The sequence below is a fragment of the Wasmannia auropunctata genome, unplaced genomic scaffold, assembly GCF_000956235.1.
Source record: "Wasmannia auropunctata unplaced genomic scaffold, wasmannia.A_1.0 LD335767.1, whole genome shotgun sequence".
NCBI lineage: Eukaryota > Metazoa > Arthropoda > Insecta > Hymenoptera > Formicidae > Wasmannia > Wasmannia auropunctata.
In genome coordinates, this window is record NW_012027123.1 from 71577 (window position 1) to 89222 (window position 17646).

General features: G+C 31.0%; 2 protein-coding genes across 6 annotated transcripts in view; one reads left to right on the top strand and one right to left on the bottom strand.

Moving 5' to 3' along the window:
* LOC105456092 (acyl-CoA Delta(11) desaturase-like) overlaps positions 1 to 3673 on the bottom strand; it is an 18771-nt gene extending 15098 nt beyond the window's left edge. Inside the window, exon 1 of the mRNA XM_011699877.1 lies at positions 3605 to 3673. The gene's annotated coding sequence lies outside the window, so the exon portion shown is untranslated. The remainder of the gene's footprint in view (positions 1 to 3604) is intronic.
* Positions 3674 to 10341: 6668 nt separating this feature from the next.
* Positions 10342 to 17646, top strand: part of LOC105456095 (acyl-CoA Delta(11) desaturase) — a 22970-nt gene continuing 15665 nt past the window's right edge. The window contains exons 1-4 of one of the 5 annotated variants that reach the window (XM_011699890.1): positions 10342 to 10437; positions 11224 to 11310; positions 11541 to 11634; positions 11914 to 11953. The gene's annotated coding sequence lies outside the window, so the exon portion shown is untranslated. Of the gene's footprint in view, positions 10438 to 11223; positions 11311 to 11540; positions 11635 to 11913; positions 11954 to 15163; positions 15265 to 15788; positions 15882 to 17121; positions 17213 to 17646 lie in introns of those variants that run through there. The other 4 variants (XM_011699893.1, XM_011699886.1, XM_011699887.1 and 1 more) reach the window with 4 other exon arrangements.

Below are 17646 nucleotides of genomic sequence, written 5' to 3' on the forward strand. Positions count from 1 at the left end.
TACTGTGCACTACAATAAATTTTACTGCGAAATCCTATTTGTAGTGCACAGTAAAATTTGCCTAAATACTATATATTGTTCCATAATAACATGATTTGCAGGGTAAATTTAAAAAAAAATTCTCTCCGTGTATAGAATCTATACGAATCTGTAAAGAATTTATTACGGAAAAATATCACTTTATGTTCTCAGCCAGGAAACCCGGATCTCTATACGTTTGTCGGACGGGCGTCCTGCCTTTAGACCACCGAAGCATGTAATAATATTCATAGCAACAAACAATCTAGCGCATCAATATTCCACGGTCTTTCCTGATACTTAATTATTTTACGTCGCCTTGAACAAACGTTTCCCTCAAAACATATATATATATTGAATTTATGCGGCTTGAAAACGCGCTAGATTGTTTGTTGACAATGAATATTATCACATACCTCGGTGATCTAAAGGCAGGACGCCCGTCCGGCAAACGTGGAAATCCAGGTTCGTTTCCTGGCTGAGAACATGGCGTGATATTTCGCAATATATTCTTTACAGATTTGTATAAATGCAAGTTAGCGTTTATTTGATGTCGCGAGGGTGGGGGGATTTCACAGGATTTAAAATAAATGCTTCGAGCATCGATTTATTAGATTGCCTTTGATAATTTAATTGTGATATTACATATACTACTTGGTTCGGAGCTGCGGAGATGCATGCGATTCACGGCCACGTGGTGTTATATAAATCGAAAATTGTAAGATTCACACTATAATATTATATGGAAGCACCAAAATCTGCTTTGTACCGTGTTGGCGTTTATGATCTTAATTATTTAATATTCTACGGTCTTTCCTGATACTTAAATATTTAATTATTGAAAGTATATCAAAATCGAAAAATTAGAAACAGCATAAATCTCTCTGATATTTTTAATCAATATAAAATATAATAAAGTTTTCATAGAAAATGTAAGACATCTTTAGTGCATACTAAAGTAATAATTCTATCACAGTGTGAAATCTTATTGCTTGATACAATACAATACATGAAAATAAGCATTTAATCGCATTTAATTGGCGTTTAATCATTTTTTTGTAAACTTTAATGAATTATGCAATATTTTTGCGGTATATAAACAAGCTATTAATAAATTAATAATTTCAAATCAAATAAATAAAAAATTAACAAATAAACAATTAAATTAAATTAAACATCATTAATTTTTACAGAAAATTTAAATTATTCGACTATATTATTTAATTTGCGGTAAAGAATGAAAACTGTCCAAAAATTGAAAACCGCTCTAAATTGAATTTCTCTGTATATAAAAATATATTAATTAATCCGTTATAAATCTAGTAAATCTAAAGGTACATGCACGTTGAACATTTTCAAGAGAATAATCGAAACATTAGTTTTAAGTTATACTCATCTATATCGCGCCGAAAAATAATCGTCGCCTCAACGAAGCGCACACGATGTTAAAATCAAGTGAGAGCGGAATTTCACGTCCCTTCGTCAAACATTTGTTGTGCATAAATTGCCAGTGCAATAGCATTGAGCAATATTGATCTGGGAATGACGAGATAAGCACAGAACTTTGCCAAGGCTGTCCTTTTAAGTCGGGATTTCGATGACAAAAATAAGTCGTATTACGCAACACGAAATTACTGAATGAGATTAATTACTGAATGAATGTCTATTTCTCAAATTAAATAAATGTGGATATCAATCAAGCAAAGATATGTTTATATTACTTATCGCAGCGTGTGATTAATCAAGTGCCATCGTGCCAATAATATCTCAAAAACATTACAGAATACTGCAACGTAAGATATTTAATAAGTCAAGCACTAGTCGATTCATTAATAAGTCAAACACGAGAAATAAAATTCATAAACAAGTGATGTATTCAACAAGAACATTATCCATTATTCGTATATGCATGGTTTGTGATAATCAAGCGTATAAAAAAATGCGTTGTTTTAAATCTAAATAATAATAGAATATGTAATATTAATTTTAATTACATATTTTTTCCTACTCCCTCTCTCTATGTATTGAAAAAATAAAATTAAACGATGTATAATTATATTGTATCATGTAAAATGTTAGTGAAAGTAATTGAACATTTTTTAAAATCTCATCGAGAAAAAAGAATTTTTTGGAATATATCCAGAGTGACAAAATAACGGTATGACAAAGAAGGAAGAAAGAAAGACAAGACATTGAACTGAAATGAGATCAATTAATAAAGGATTCTTTGAATTAAATGAGATTTTTAGCAAAGACGATTTGAAGCAATTAAATCGAACGGTTCATTAATTTATTACGGAAATTAATGATAATAACCTAATGTGAGGGACAAAGAAAAGGATAAAGATGTCCCACTTTCGAAAGTACAATTCGCCTACGTCATCTATTGTAAATAGATAACTTGTTTATTCGTTATCTTATTTACTCATTTCGTTCGTTGATCCGTTATTCAATTCTTTGAGATGGACGCGGCGCTACTTTGAGGTAGTCGCCACACAATACATTCTCTACAAGGTACATAATAAGAGTCCTATGAGTAATTCCAAACACTTTGAAGTTATACATAGCTAACTGTATATTGAAATCTTCGTAACATTTTTCAAATATAGAAAAAAATTAACTGGCACGATTTCAACAGGTCAATTTCTAGGTATTCTTGGAATCATAAAATCTTTAAATTACAAGAATTAATTACTATGTTATGGAATGCTAACAATATTAAAACAAAAACACAATTGCTGAATATTGATTCGTTTGTCTTAAAGTTAACTCGCGCTGCGCTTCAAAATAAATTAGTGCAGCATATACAGAGTGGTATCAGACAAGAATTAAATACAAATATTGCAAATAAATAAGCTGAACTGATCGATGAAAATGTGCCACATTTATATATAATCTAGCTAATTAATTAGATTATGCTAATTGTCGTAGTCTTTTTATCATGGAATCTAGCCAATTACACTGTGTTACAGCAAAATTCTCTTCAAAGTGCGACCATACGTTTTCCAAAGATTTTTTCGCGGTGAACACAATGCTGTTTGAAGAATTCGCCTAGCACGTCAGGATCGGAGAGAGAAAAAAAAGTGTTTTTTTTTTAACACAGTGTTATTAGGTATATTCCATGATAAAAATATTACGCAAATCTTGACACTATGATTAGCATAATCGTATACAATTACCATTAAGTACAAATACCATTAAGTAAATTAAGTCAAAAGCCTTAAATTTTATCGTAAATTACACGGTCGACGAGTTTTAAAATCATAGGTCAATTAAAATGAAGAAATAAAAAGAAAAACCGACAAGTCGATGAGAGAATTGCAACGACGTGACCGTCGACGAGCGACCAATGCACCTTGCCTTGGGCAAGGGTTGCGCGGTGCATCGGTAGCACCGCCGCCACCCCATCCCCAGGGATACACTCTCATTCTCTCTCCGACCGCAATTCACCGAGCCTTTTAATGATACCGATCTCTGTCTCGCGTCGCGTGGAAACATGCGCGCGGGGCTGATCGCGCGAGAAAGTCAAAGTTCTCCGTTCTACGTAGAAAATAACAGACGGAAACAGTAAAGAACGGTACCGTACCCGGATGGTCCCGGCTGGTCCGATTGATCCGCAGCGCCACTACTGCCATGCCTGCGGTCCACGGCGAAGGGGAATACTCGCAGTTCTCTCGGTCGATAAGCAATAGCTTGTAAAAAAAAAGGAGAATGGTAGAATTTCAAATAAATCTTTCAAAAACTTGAGAAAACTCACCTAAATTCGAATTAGATTTAGTGGAAATTTTTGTCCCAATCCAGATAAAAATAATCTAAATTATTCAAAGTTGTTTAAATCTGCAAGATGTCACAGAATTCACGAACTTAATTCCACTTTTCACTTTAATTTTAAATAAAATCTAAATTCAAATCTAAAGTAATTTGTTAACCATAATGTTCTTCAATTTTAATCTAAATAACGATTTAAAAATAATTTTTAACTTACAGTATCGCTGCTGCAAAAATTAAAATTATTGGCTTTATATACATCTATAAGAAAGACATATAAATACATATAAATCTATAAGAAAAATTTAATTTATTCGCAAATAAGAAAGATTGAAGCAAGATTTGCACAACGACTTTTCCGCTCGATACTGCCACATCTAGCATGTCCGTGTGCGCAAATTTATATTTATATTATATTACTTTATAGTAATAAAAATTCTGCGCAAATATTTTATTCTTTTCTTTTACTCTCTAGAGAGTAGATTTTGTTTTGAATTTATACATTGTAAATATAACGCTTTCAATTCTAGAACCTAAATAAATCATTAAATATTCCCCATTATCAGATATTAGAAATACTAAGATACTCTTAAAGATTCAGTTGATTAATCATTTTACAATTATACAAATTGCGGAAAAAGAAATATAGAAAAAAGAATAAAAAAATAAACATAAAAATATACATATACCAAAAATGTATAGCAAATATAAGTACATAGACGTATCTCAAAAATTGTAAATCTGTGAAGACACATATAAAATTTTTGTTTCAGTATTAAGCATTCATTGTAAAAGACGAATATCCTTTCGCGATTGCGCAGCACGCCGGGTCAGGTGATCAAAGAAAGGTCAAAAATCAACGTTAAAAAAAATGTTCATCTATCACAGCGCTTCACAATAACGTGTTTTAGAGTCTGGTTCAATCTCCACACTCGGTATACTTAATATTCAAAATTGATACGCGGGTATTTCGCATTAGAGCTTCTGACGAGCTCCACAGCTTTGTTCCCGATCAGATTTCATTAAACACTGATCGACAATGTTAGGAACATAGGAGTATTTAAAAATTTTAAAAATTAGGCGGAATCAATGTCGTGGAACAGCGGGATAGTCACGCATGGAAAGTGTGTTTATCTGTATACTCAGTAAAATGCAACAATTAATAGCCTATTCAAGGTAATCACGATAGTTTCACATATTTTTATCTCTCATCAATACCGTGATGATTGAGATATTCCCGATTCTACCTATTCAGGATTCTACCCAAAGATGTTTCGGAACACGTGTATCATACATGTTTCAATTTAAGAGATTCGAATTATTAAAATAACGCAGAATGCTCAATCGTAAATATAAGCGTATGCTTATATAAAAGTATAGTTACATCATAAAGTACATAAGTACATAAGTATATAAAACTTGCATAAGATATACATATATTTATACAAATTAATATTTTATAAATACACATACAAAACATTTTATAACAAGAAAAAAATACTACATTAAATAGAAAATATGAAAATATTAATTTCGCATATTTGCATAAAAATTGCACATGCAAATATGCAAAAAATCAACATCAAAATTCAACGCGAGAAACGCGACGCGCAAAATAAAAAATTATTACATTAATAATCGATAATGTCAATTTTTACTGACGGAAATCAATGCGATTATTAAAAGCGTTCCAATTACTACGCATGCAATATATAATCTGTTCTTTTCATCAGGTTGCATCAGGTGAGATTCTACATTATGTGTACCTACTCTATTTTATATATAAAATTTATATATACATACAATAATTTTGTATTTAATATTTTCTTATAAGTAATATAAGGAATTTGACAGTACGTTGAACTGTACTAAAGGAGCAATCAAAAATGTAATAAAAAAAGAACAGATTAAAGTTGTATTAAAAATTCAGCACTCATCATTTCGCGATGTCCCTCGATGTCCATCGATGCATCTTCCGCTGCAATTCCATCTGCGACTCGAAAATGGTCCAGTGTAGTCCTGTGTCGTCCCACGTCGATTGCACTTTACTTCATTACACAATACACTCGCGACGCGATTTCGCGAAATTATATTTATGATAAAATTTAATAATATCGTAATAAATAAATTCTTAATTATATAACGAAAATTTACGAATTTAATTAAATAGTTACATATGTTCATAGCATTTCACTTTATATTAGTTTATCAGAATGCACTCGCGACGCGAAATACTGGAGTTAATTTACTGAAATGAATTTATTAAAGGAATGATGTATGACAAGATGCAAAACATATTTTTATTTTTATACAAATTTTATTTAAGTATTTTATCGCGAAATATTTATAAATTAAATTTAAAGCATATTTAAGCACGGAAAACGGAATGTGCGGATTATTTTCATACAATTTGATTTATCTTCATTACATACTGCTCCATAATATTTTTGCGAAGATCGTGTCTCTTCGCAATACTTTTGTGCGAAGCTTGTTCTCGCAATATTTCTGCGAGGATTTGCTTCACCGTGTAATATTCTTGTGAAACTTTTGAATTTTTTCGCAGTTTCTTTGGAAATAATGTTTAACAAGAATCGCAACGTCAAGATAAATGTATACAAAAAATCGAATTCTAAAATCGTAAAAATTTATTAAATAATTTAAAATAAAATATACGCAAAACTCTAATGCAATTTACAATTCGCGCATTTAATTTAAAATTTATTGAGTTTCTTATGAATCTAATCGTGAATATATAAATAACGAATCAAAAACTAAAAATCATAGCAAAATCCATTCATGCTAATATTAATAATTATGCAAAGTAAATAATTTAGTAAAAAGTTCACTTTATGGAATACTTTATGAACTTGTAATTTCACAAAATCTAAATTTCTATCTCTGACGTGTTAATCGCAATGATAAATATATTACAATTAAAAACTCACAATCTTTGGAAGATGTCTTAATTTTCATGAATGTCTTTATTCTCTATAATTTCGAATTTTTTCGTTCAAGCTACAATTATTATTGTATTGAAAATAAAAAATCAGAAAGTATAAAACCAAGAAAGATAAACTAAAAATCGCGAGATCTCTATTAACACGAACGCGAAATATTTCCAATTTCTGATTTATTGCTTCGTATCTTACGAAACGCGAGCGTCAATTCTGACACTCGAAAAAGTTCATGCAGAATCGTCAAGAATAGAAAGGTATAAGTCAATATGATGATAAATAGTATTTATGTATATTTGTAAAACATTATATGCATTTTATTGATAGAAATTAATTTTAAATTTTAAAATATTAACAGCATTTATTCAGTTGCAATTACAAAATTAAGCATCAATTGGAATTATTAAAATCAAATTTTAGAAAGTATTATAACAAAATAATTTTTAAAATATTGAACAAATATCTATTGTCACAGAGTAGGAATTAACTTATACCTCTTTTTCGTTTGACGTTTTCTAATACACAAAAGTTTACATCTACATGCAAAAATCTATGAGCGGAATAAATCGCACTGATTTCAGAAATAATTTGATTTCGGCGGAAATAAAAACCATCACCTGTACCCTAAATTCTACTTACCGATATCTGACTCAGGACCGGCCACATTCTGCATTCGAATCTGCAACAAAAACATGATATCACTGATTAGATTAAGTTGAATAATTTAACAGATAATTGCAAATTATTTGTTAATTCGTAATGTTATTTTGTATTAAAATTAAATCTACCATAATCTAAGAACAATTTCTTTATTATTTCGGCAAAAATGTAATTACTATTTTTAAAATATTTTCTATAAAATTTAAAAATATTTAAATGACGAAAATTATAAGTAAAATAAATGTTATATTTACCTTCGAGCCGATCCTGCTTTGCCCGAACCGGATCCTCCGGTGCTGTATCTGCCTCCATTGAATTTTAGGTACTGGCCACGCATGCTGCATTCGAATCTGCAACAAAAACATAATCCCGCTGATTAGATTAAGTTCAATAATTTAACAGATATTAAAAGCAATTCTAGACCAATACAGAACAAGCAAAAAGATTTTTTTTATTAAATAATAATATATTATTAATAATATATTTATTAAAAATAATTTCATATTATGCGGAACGTTTTGACTTGATTAAGCTTTCAGCAGCCGCTAATATACAAATCAAATTTACATTAATCACATTCCGTTTGATCATATCGATGGACACGTAAACATGACACTTTCAATTTTCGTCCTTGTTACGATGAAATTTGAATATTTATTATATTATAAAATAGTACCTTCGATATTCAAATAAAATATATTGTGTTAGAGGTAAATAGTCGCAACAGTCTAATATTAATATATAAAAGTCACAAGTTGTGTAAAGTGAATCAGTCCATAATTCATTCGTCGATTTCTTGTTCACAAATGAATAACAACATATATATATTTTCATCATCATGTTTTTATACCATTGGACTTAATTCACTCACGTAAATAGTCAACAGTCTAAAATTAATAGTCATATAAAATAGTCATACAAAAGTCATAATAGTCTAAAGATAAATTAATAATAAAATCAGTTATTCATCGATTTCCAGTTCGCCAATAATAATATACACACGTTTTCGTCTTTACATCACTGGACTTAATTCACCAAAACCTTCCGCATAGTACGAAATAATTTTTAATAAATTATACATTATTATTTAGTAAGAAGAACCTTTTTGCTCGTTCTGTATTGACTTTGAAGTATTTTTATCTTATTTATTTCGCAATACAAGCTACACTTTTTCTTTTATAATTTAGCATGTTGTGCTGTGTGCAAATTGTCTGTTATTTTATTAGGTACTTTGTTTTAAAGTTAAACTTATCGTAAAAAATAATCCAAGAACCAATTTCTTTATTATTTTCGCAAAAGCGTAATTATTGTCTTTAAATTATTTATTTCTATAAAATATATTCAAATTATTAAATTTGATAAAAGTGAAATAAACACAATATCTATACCTTTGATTCGATTCTGTTTGGTCCAAACTTGGATCCTCCGATGTTGCATTTGTCTCCGTCAAATTTCAAGCCACGTTCTAGCTGTATCCGAATCTGCAATCAGAACATAATAATTTCACAAGTCTTACTTTACTGTGTTTATTATTTCAATCACGCATCCCACTCACGTACACGTGAAATACGTACATTTATAATTTAAGACGATATAATACATGATGTTGACAAAATATTATCTCTGCGATTATTTTACTTTATCTTTAAAATGATCTTCGCGAAAAGTAAATGCAATTGCAAAGCTACAATTTATTTTATAAATACAAGTTCATACATATTAAAATTAGCGTTGATATATATAAATCGTAATATTTTAATCGTATTAATATAAATATTATAATATCTTAATGTCCGAAATGTAATGAAAAGATACGCAAATTTTATTTATAATTTGATCATAAAATAATGGCTGTAAGAATAGTTACTCCCGGAGCGCGTTCCAGGTTAACCTGTTAGGTTAGCATCGCGCGAAAGATTCGGAAGTGATCGCGCATTCGATCTGAGTGGCCATGAAAAGAAAACGAGATTCTCTCTCTCGATGAGAATTAATGTAACATCAACGGACTGTAATTATTGTCGCTTGTCGTTTATTTTGTTCTAGCTCGGCGAGAATACGTGGAACATCGATTGTATTTCAGATTTCTGCCACGACTTCGACGAAACGCGCGCCCGCGACACACATCTATATCAGCGCATACGAATATTAAAATGATACATACTTTCTTCATGTCGTGCCTCCTCCCCACTTGCGCATTAATTTCGTGTGTTGCGGCATTCCTTCTCACTCTCGCTCTATCATTTTATGTTCGTGTCTCTTGATCCGTCTCTCGGCTCATCCTCGATCTATATATTTCAATCCCCGATCCTCTCTTTTTCTTTCTGTTTCTCTGACAAAAAATTTCAAGTTACATATTACAATGAATTATATGTATTTATTAATTTAAACTACGGATTTCAGTACGCATGTACATATTGCACTCCCATCCGTAAAAAGAAATCAAGGATCCGCGGTTTTCTCACACCCTTCTACGAATTAATACAGTATAAGTACGTACTATTGACGCTGTGCGAGTCTCCAGTTTCCACGATTTTATCGTCATTCCGTATTCTCGGCGAAAGTATGCAGTATGCACATACGACGTGCTTACTCCCGGCACGATTATTTCGTCAAAATTCAATGCCGCGAGAGAGACTAGAGTGATAATATTGCAAATCACATCGTGCGTCGTTTCCCGCGGCCGTGGGCATCACTCGGCATCACGCCACCGCTGACCGCGCAGGCGCGCGCCGCCAGGAGGAGGCTCGGCGCGCTGGGCTCGAGGCGCCGCGCCGGCCGCCGCCGCTGCCCCCACCACCGGCGGCGCAATGGTGGGGATGCCACAGTGGGCCACCGGCACAGCGGCGCGCGGCGCGCGGCGTGACGTACTGACGTAGCGTCGTGTTGTAAACTGGGGGAGGCGAGGGGAAGGTACTGCGTGTACGCGCCGCGAAACTTTCGATTCTATCAACGGAGCACCGGAGCCAGCATGCAGCGCGTGTATGTACAGGCGAAGTCTAGCCGAGATTAAACGCACACACCGTATTCTCGACAAGATGTAAGTACGTACAACGATAGATAGACGCAATGATATCGTAGAAACAGTCCCGCGCGTAGGAGTGCGTTCCACGCGTATCGAACATGAATTTCTATCTCGAGAGAAAGACGCGTCGCGGGCTATTCGCGTTTGTCGCTCCGCAGAGCTGCGTTCCAGAACTTTACTCAGTTCTAAAATCTATTCTAGTTTACGTGATGTAGGAGTAATCCCGTGTGCAGGAATGTGTTCCGCGCGCATTGAACATATACACGAATTTATTCTATCGAGAGAAAGTTGCGTCGCGGGCTATATTCATGTTTGTCGCTTCGTAAAGTTGGACGCGTTACTACGGTCGGTAATATCTTATCTGTCGTACAATTTAAATTTCAAATGTGATATTATCTAGAGAATTTATCGACTTACAATTAGATAGAAAATTTCTGGAGACTCGAGAACTTCTGTATCTATATTAATATTATTTATATTTATATTTTAAAAATTTGTTTCCTTTGAATTAATATTTTAAATATATTATATAAATTTATTATATTATTGTATAAATTACATTTATTTTAAATATACATATATTTTATACAAAATTCTTCAGAAATGGCAATATCATTTATTACATTTTTTAAAACTGATACAACAAATAAATGATACAATAAAAAAATTGTTCTTTGTTTCTTACGACAGATTTAACTTGAAGACGAAAAGTAACTAATAAATTAATTGAATTAACGAATAATTTAGAGATATGCGTTAATTTAATTTAATCTAATCAGCTGTATTATATTTTTGTTGCAGATCCGGATACAGAACGATTCTGAATTTCGACGAAGGTAGATGCAATACCGGAGGATTCGAATTGGGCTAAATAAGATTGATTTGAAGGTAGATATTACATTTATTTTACTTGTAATTAAATTTAATAATTTAAATATATTTCATAAAAAATAATTTAAAGATAATAAATTACGCTTTTGTCAAAGTAATAAAGAAATTTGTCTTGAATTATTTATTATGATAAGTTTAATTTCAAAACAAAATACCTAATAAGCAGATAATTTGCAGCTATTAGTTAAAATATTTAAAATCTAATCAGCGGTATTATGTTGTTGCAGAATCGGATACAGCATGTGGCCAGTACTTGAAATTCAATGGAGGCAGATACAGTACCGAAGGATTCGGTTCGGGCTAAGCAGGATCGGCTCGAAGGTAAATATAACGTTTATTTTACTTGTAATTTTAACCATTTAAATATATTTTGTTTTAAAGATAGTAATTACATTTTTGCCTTATTACGATAGAAAAAGTTTTAAAGATAGTAATTACAATTTTGCCGAAATAATAAAGATATTGTTCTTAGATGTTTTTAGATTATAGTAGATTTAATTTTAATACAAAATAACGTTAGGATCAATTACCAAATCATTTGTAATTATCTGTTAAATTATTTAACTTAATCTAATCAACGATATCATGTTTTTGTTGCAGATTCGGATGCAGAACGTGGCCGATCCTGAGTCAGATATCGGTAAATAGAATTTGGGATACAGGTGATGGTTTTTATTTCCGTCGAAATCAAATTATTTCTGAAATCAGTGCGATTTATACCGCTCATAGATTTTTGCATGTATAGATACGATATTTTTGTATAGAAAACGTTGAACGAAAAAGAGGTATAAGTTAGTTCCTACACTCTGTATGAAAAAAGATACTTTAATATTTTAAAAATTATTTTGTTATATATACTTTTTAAATTTTGATTTTAATAATTCTAATTACTTAATTTTGAAGTCGCAGAGTTGAGTAAATGCTCTTAATATTTTGTAAAAATAATTTTGAATTGTATATCAATAAAATATATGTATGTAATATTTCACAAATATACATAGATACCATTTATTATTACATATTGACTTATACCTCTTATCCGTTTTTTATATCACTTTCTCTATAAATATTTTTAAGCGTCAAAATTGATGCTTGAGCTTCGTAAGATGCGAAGCAATAAATAAAAAATTGGGAATATTTCGCGTGCGTGTTAATAGAAATTTCGTGATTTTTAGTTTCTTATCCTTCTTGCTTTACACTTTTCGCTTTTTCTATTTTCTATAAATTAACAATCGCAATTCGAATAAAAAATTAGACAATATACGTATTGTAGACAATATATGTATTTACGAAAATTAGAATCTTATTTTCCAGAGATCATAATTTTTTAATCATATATTTGTCGTTACGATTAACATATCAGAGATAGAAATATAGATCTTGCGAAATTAAGTTCACAAAATATATCGCAAACTTTTTACTAAATTATTTAATTTATGTAATTATTAATTATTAATAATATTAGCTTAAATATAGATTTTGCTATGATTTTTAGTTTTCGATACATTACTCATCTTTACGATTAGATTCATGAGAGACGTAATGAATTTCATTGAATTAAATGCGCGAATTATAAATTGCTATAGCGTTTTACATGTATTTTGTTTCAAGTTACTTAAAAATTAAATTTGTTTATACCGTTACGATTTTAGAATTTTCGTTAAATAATATTCCCAAAGAAATTACAAAGAAATTGAGCTTCACAAGAATATTACACGGTGAAGCAAATCTTCAGAAATATTGCGAGTACAAGCTTTGCAAAACTATTGCGAAGGGACACGATCTTCGCAAAAATATTCTGGAGCAGTATTTAATGAAGGAAAATATTAAATTATATGAAAATAATCCACACATTCCGTTTTCCGTACTTAAATGTGCTTTAAATTTAATTTATAAATATTTCGCGATAGAATACTTAAACAAAATTTGTATAAAAATAAAAATATGTTTTGCATCTTGTCATACACCATTCCTTTAATAAATTCACTTTAATAAATTAACTCCAGTATTTCGCGTCGCGAGTGCATTCTGATAAACTGATATAAAGTGAAATGCTATGGACATATGTAACTATTTAATTAAATTCGTAAATTTTCGTTACATAATTAAGAATTTATTTATTGCGATATTATTAAACTTTTTCATAAATACTATTTCGCGAAATCGCGTCGCGAGTGTATTGTATAATGAAGTAAAGTGCAATCGACGTGGGACGACACAGGGCTACACTGGACCATTTTCGAGTCGCAGATGGAATTGCAGCGGAAGATGCATCGATGGACTTCGAGGGACGTCGCGAAATGATGAGTGCTGAATCTTTACTATAACTTTAATCTGTTCTTTTTTATTATACTTTCACTTGTTTTTTGTTACAATTCAATATATTAAATCCATTATTTCACATATATAAAGAAATATATTATTAAGTTTAAAATTATATACTGTATAATGTACATAATATACATGTATATGTATAAAATAATATATAAAGTAGAATGGAATACTCATGCGACTAAAAAGAACAGATTATATTGCATGCGTAGTAATTGAACTGCTTCCAACACAATCGCATTGATTTCTAACGGTAAAAATTGGCATACGGGCTAACGACACATAGAAAAACATAAACATTGAAATGTAAGCAAATCAACATTTTTATTTATTTATTACTGACACCGGAAGTGCTTAGTAATTAGATTTAAGCAGTGAGAAAATCAACATTTTTATCTGTTTACATTATTGCATTATCTCGACTGTGAGTAACTAATTTGCTTACGCCTTACTTTTCTATGTGCCATGGCCTTAATGACATGTTATACTGATAACTTTATATCTTACGCATTGCGTTTTGTGAAATTTTATTTGTTATCGAATTAATTACGTATATTTGCATGTTCATCAGTTACGGCAAATATGCGAAATTAACATTTTTGTATCTTACATTTAACTTTTTCTTCTTATATTTTTCTGATTATGATATTCTATTATTATGATATGATATTCTTATGATATATGTTTATAAATATTATATATGTTTAATGTTATATATGTTTAAAATATTAATAAAGCGCCGATGTGCTTTATCATATTGCAAAACTTGAGTAATAATAATGCATAATGCATTCTCGCGGTTTCCGAATCTTCACAACGGACGATGCGAATCGATTGAGACTGTCGCTTTTCATGCGATGCAAGTTAATATGACACGGGCACCATCAATAAATCGGTGAATCGATTTCTCCTTATACACTCGAATATATATAGGTTTATTAACCGGCACGCATTTCGATCGTCTGTCTACTCATCTGTTCATATAAATTAAAAAGTGTATAACAATGTTTTACAACAAATGCACGATTCTGTATCTCTTAAAAGCAGAAATTAGCATAAACAATTTAAGCAATAATTCTTAGCGATTCCTATATTAAATATTTTTATAACTAAGTTTTAAATTGAAATTTTATAGAAATTTATTTAAAATTAAATTAATAAGATTGCGCTATATATTTGCACCACATCAAAATTTAATTTACAACCATCTTTCTTCAATAACTATAAATTAGTCCAAGAATTGAATAATTTTTATTAAACAAAAGTTATAATTTTAAATTAATTTACATGATTGGATTCTATATTTTACTAATCTTACATTTGCTTTGCTTTGAAATGGAAACTTTGCTTCGAAAAATTTTACGCATACAATGTGTTATCGCGAGTTAAGTTTTAACGGGGATTCGGTTGATCATGGGTCTTTATGGACTGGCGCCATCTGCAACAACAGAAATCCGAACACTGTGCCGGCACCGATGATCACCGCCGCGATGTTACGAAATGGGGGAAGCCGGCGGCGCCGTGTGAAAGCCGTCACGTCGCGACGGCGCTCAGTTTGCATTCGTGCGCGCGCTTCGTCGGCAGGTGGCCGTGGATTTTCCTTGGAACTTTCGTAGAACAGTGAGTAAATTCACCTGATAAAAAAAAATTGCTGGTTAATCGAAGATAGGATATAAAAACGTGCGTCGCGACGGAAAACGCGGATATATCTAAATTAAAATTTGAAAAACTCGAATCCGCACGTAAATACAATGGAACATGCGATGTGATGAAATAAAAAGGATTATTTTCTTCTTTCAAAAATCGTGAGCGTTTCTCGATTAATTTGAGTCATCTCGAACAGAGAATTGTTTGATCCCGATGAGGAACCGGTCGCGGATGTTGAACAGCTGATCGGCACGCGTCGGCCACAGCTGCCGCTCGCGGACTGAATTTTCGATCGCCTCATGAATTTCGCGTACGTGCGTAATAAAACGATAAGCGAAGGCGTGCGCTCGTGTCACGAATTCAAATCTATTTAAAAAAATTGCAAAAAAACTCTGGTTTGCGAAATAGATTTATCGTTAACGTTATCGCGTAGAGTCAATATAAAATACGGCGTATACGGTTACGATAACCCATTAAACTGTGGACCATCTTGTAGAGAAGAGCAAGTTATTTTCTAGTAAGTGCCTTCCGGTTAGTCCCAGGATTCCTAGGACTGGATACAGTTAGATAGCATGTGAGATATATACCTGGTAAATACTCGGTTATTAAGATATATCTAAATAATATTTACATTTATTGAGACACGAAGGATGTCTTATCGATAAAAATATTATATTATTGACAAAATTGTATATACAATTATATTTTAAGTCAATTATATCATAAGTCAACATTATGCGAAACATCCGAGGATAAATCATATAATTTGCGAAATTCCACGATCGCGAGATCGGGCATCAATTATATTCATTTTGATTTTATTGAGATCCAGCGGATAATTCACCTTAGACATGGCGCGTGTATACCTTACAAAATTATCGTGTAATTATTGATAGAATGTGTGCAGGTGCACATATGTGAACTTGTAGGCCAAAGATAATAATACCTATCAATTCACAAAGTGGACTCGACAAACAAGGAAAGATACTAATGAGCACTTTCCATCTGTTCGGAATTGAGAATGGCATAACAATATTGTTGAACCGCGTTAAATTAATCGTTCAGAATATACGTGATATCAAACTTTTTAACGATTGTTGTAGCTTACAGATAATTTAATTGTAATAAACAAGTAAAGTTAAATGCAGCTTATAAACAATATTCCATGTCTTAATCTTTTCAAAGGGAAAAAAGAGAGAGAAAGAGAAAATTGATTAAATCTCATTGTCAGTTAACTTTAACGAATGTCCTTTGCGCAATCCATATTTTATGAACGTCAATTAATCTGTATGATTGATATTATTTTTTTTATAACTTATTTCGTACATTTCCTTCAACTTGATTAATTGATATTTAAATATTTTTATTGTATTCCTTTACTTTATTCACCGTTGCTTGAAACGCTCTCAAACTTCATGAGTTATTCGATATTGACGATTTCTTATTTCAGATAGGTGTATCGCTATTTTATTTAGATATCTTTTATATCATCGTTATTTTCTGCAAGAAATAATATCTCCACGGTATATACGCTACTTGCAGAAAGTATAATAGCACACGTATACAATATAGGTCACCACTTCATATTAAAGATAAGAAGACACAAATTAATTAATGTTAACCAATTTTATATTAATCGATGTTGATGCTATCAAGGGTTTCAATCAATTGTTATCAAAAATTAATGATATAAAGATAACCTAATAATCGATTATCTCCATTATTTCGGAGAAATAGTCATTTTCCAATGATACACATTTTTTAATTGATTTTATGAATTATTGATATGAATTTTTCAATATCTCGCTACGTGGTTTATAACAGCACGTTTTTGTTGTGTCCAAAACACTATATTCCCACGTGTCGCACTCAACCGTCTGCATACTTCGTCACCGTTATCTTCACCTTGTGTAAAGCTCAGGTACGTGGAAATATGTATTTTCTCCCTATTTGTCGTACGATTTTGAGCTCCTGAACAATCTTTAAGATTGTCGTACGTTGTTTTCATTATTTCAATTTTACTTTTACGTAACGTTAATCATTGTGTTTTTATCAGTATATTTAATACTGATTGTGAGTTTTTTTTTAGAAAGGTCAAAATAAAATATATTTTAAATAATACTGGAAAGATATTTATGATATATAAGCAACCAATATCACGTTATTAATCATTATCCATATCTTTTTAAAATAAATTGTGAAATTCAGTTAAATTATTGATAATTATAATTACATCGTCAATTAATGAAACGTATACTTGTTAATATTGAAATACAGATATTCTTACAAATTTTATATATCTACGTTTTTATTAACGATGATTTTTTAAATATACTTTTTTATCTATATCTACAC